Source organism: Poecilia formosa, unplaced genomic scaffold (genome assembly GCF_000485575.1).
Source record: "Poecilia formosa unplaced genomic scaffold, Poecilia_formosa-5.1.2 Scaffold935, whole genome shotgun sequence".
In the NCBI taxonomy this organism is placed as follows: domain Eukaryota; kingdom Metazoa; phylum Chordata; class Actinopteri; order Cyprinodontiformes; family Poeciliidae; genus Poecilia; species Poecilia formosa.
Window position 1 is genome coordinate 46,299 of NW_006800874.1, and position 3,171 is coordinate 49,469.

General features: G+C 41.9%; 1 long non-coding RNA gene across 1 annotated transcript in view; it reads left to right on the forward strand.

The window, feature by feature from the left end:
• Positions 1 to 852, forward strand: part of LOC107835029 (uncharacterized) — a 3,514-nt gene extending 2,662 nt beyond the window's left edge. The window contains exon 2 of the long non-coding RNA XR_001660858.1: positions 501 to 852. This is a non-coding gene — a long non-coding RNA (uncharacterized LOC107835029). The remainder of the gene's footprint in view (positions 1 to 500) is intronic.
• The last annotated feature ends 2,319 nt before the right edge of the window (positions 853 to 3,171 follow it).

The window sequence follows — 3,171 nt, forward strand, 5'->3', positions numbered from 1 at the left end:
TGCTAGTTATAGCCGACATGCCACTGGCTGCATTTAGGCTAATATTACCATTTTTGACTAATTTCAGCTTGTACACTAATTTTAACATACTGAATGGAGTAAATCCATGTTACTCAACATACTTGTGACTCTCCACATGCTACTGAGTACATTGTAGTTTACCTTAGCATTGAGGCAAATTTTTAGCATCAGATTGCTGGGTTCCAACCACAGGCACACTTTGGCAGGCCCCGTTTAAATTTCTTCAGAAATTTTGTAGTTATAACTAACTGTCCTTGACTGTTACAGAAACTCACAGTTTCAGTGTTGGGGTCACATTGTATTTAGGAAATGTTTGATAGCTGTGCACGTAAGAAAAAAAAATTATGTAGTTTACTGCAAGGTGAAACACTAGTTAAAATCAAACCTACTTGGAGATACTCAGACAAAGTATATATATAATAATATCTACTACTAATGACATTATATATAATAATAAATCCCTTCTCACCCTTCCGCAGGTGGTCTCATTCATCCTCTGAGCTCGGGTCCTCTACCAGACGCCTAGGAGCTTGAGGGTTCTGCGCAGTATCTTGGTTATGTCTAGAACTGCACATTGCTGGACTGAGATGTCTGATGTTGTTCCTGGGATCTGTTTGAGCCACTGCTCCAGTTTGGGGGTGACTGCCCTGAGCGTCCCTGCGCTCCTTGGCCCTGTAGACGCAGGATGAATCCTAGCAACCTGTGGCCTCTTGGCTGGGAGTACCGGACTCCAGGTGATGGTGTAGACCCACCAATTTCTGCCGGGATCGGTTTGGTAAATGCCAGGTCGCTGACAAATAAAACTTTTGTCATTAGGGATTCCTTTTCCTCTCAAGGATTGGATGTTTTATTTATAACACAATTATGGATAAGTGGTTTGGGTGACTCCAGCATTATTAATTAACTTGTACCGCGGAACTGCGGCTTTTTTAATGCTCCAAGGATGTGGGGCTCCGGTGGAGGTATAGTGACTGTTTTTAAAAGTTCATTTACTTGTAAACAGTTGCCTCTGACCTCGTTTAGTAGCTTTGAGATTAGCCTATTTGAACTTGGCAGCTCTCACACTGTGCTGTGTGCGGCGGTCTATCGGCCACCAAGGTACAACAAAAACTTTATAAATGGCTTTTCTGATGTCTTGGCTGATATCATCCCAAGGTATGACCAAGTTCTCATTGTTGGTCATTTTAATGTTCATGTCTGTTGTCCTACTTCACCTATGGCTCAGTCATTTTCTTAATGTTATCGATTCAGCCACTTCAGTTATTTGTCGGTGGTACATCCCATGTAGGGGCTTGTCCTCCCATGACGGTACCTCCAGCTCCTCGTCCTCTGTTCCCCATTGTCGGAGACATTCGCTGAGGACATCGTCTGTTGAGGCTTTGTCCTTGATGTATTTATGGATCTTGGATGTTTCATCCTGGACAATGGCTCTCACATTCACTAGTCTTCTGTCTCCTTCCTTGCGGCTCGTGTACAGTCTCAGGGTGCTGGATTTGGAGTGGAACCCTCCATGCATGGTTAGTAGCTTCCGAGTCTTAACATCCGTGGTGTTTATCTCCTCCTTTGGCTAGTTATTTATATTTTGAACAGACAGAAAAGACAATCAAGAAAGAAAAAAAATAGAATCAAACAAACTTAAGAAATAAAAGGTAAAGAAAATTATGCACAAGTGACATGCAAATTTAATATTTTCTGTTCAAAAAGGAGCAGGTAGAAGATATAATGTCCTGTCCCTTTCATATTTATCAATTTATAATCAATTAACTGTCAAAACATCAAAACGAGACAACTTGTTTCCACTTTACATATTTAAAGATGTACCATTATTTAAACACCATTTATAGTCATCTTATAGAACATATTTTGCGATAAGCTCCTTTTTAATCAGTTTTTTAAGCTGGTTTATATTTGTACTTTTTTTTAACTCATCATTCAATCCATTCCATACATCTACTCCATGCACCGATAAACAAAACTGCCTGGTTGTTTTAATACATTGTTTTTTAAAATATCCTTCACCTCTTAAATTATAACCACTCTCTCAGTCACAAAACATTTTCTGTATATTGGGTGGAAGTTGCAGATTTCTGACCTTAAACATGAATTGTACAGTTTTAAATATTACAGAATTTCAGTATTCTGGGACCTTGTTGCTCAGCTGTCGTGTGGGGTTCCCCAGGGTTCGGTTTTGGGCCCACTCCTCTTTCTACTGTGCATATGCCCAATAGGTTTTATTTATCAGTAATGTCTCTTACCATGTGTATGCTGACGATATTCAAATATAGTGTTCATTTCGATCCTCTGAATTTTATAAATTGACTGAACTCAGTAACTGCCTGTGGGACATCAAAATATGCCTGAATGACAACTACCTGCAGTTAAATGCAAGGAAGACAGAGATGCATAATGTTGCTCCTGATGATAAAATTGCTGAAATCAGGAAGCATCTTAGGTTTTTTAACCCTTCAGAAATTAAATAGTCTCCAAAATCTGGGTGTTCTCTTTGACAGTTCTTTGTCTCTGAACAATCATTGCAAACTGTTAGTTCACAACTGTTTTTATAATTTAAGGAATATTTCTAAGCTGCAAACTATTTTATCACAGAATGAATTAGAAATGATTGTGCATGCTGTTATTTATTCTCGTTTAGATTACTGTAACGGCCTTTTAGTGGGGATAAGTAAATCTTCTATGGCTCGCCTGCAGGCTGTGCAAAAAGCTGCATGGGTTTTAACTAAAACCCACAGAACAGCTCACATAACTCCTGTCCTGACCTCACTGCATTGGCTTCCTGTATATTTTAGGACTCATTTTAAAATTTTGGTCTGAAGACAGAGCACTGGGAGGGCCGGACGGAGCAGCAGACTCTGGGGGTTGCTCCACAGCAGCGGGCACTGGGACAGGCGGCAGCCGAGAGAGACGCTGCCTCGGAGTTGGGACTGGAGACAGCTGGTTCTGGCGCTGACTCGGCACTGGGACCGGTTGAGGCTAGGCCAGGCGCTATCTTGGCACGGGGACTGGCTGTGGCTGGAAGCAGCAGGGGTTCCGCCTAGGGGCCGGGGTTTCCAGCGGCTCAGGACAACGGCGGCGGCGACGAGACTGTCTAATCGCCTTGTCATAGTCTGACTCCTGTCCCAGTTCCTCCAGCGG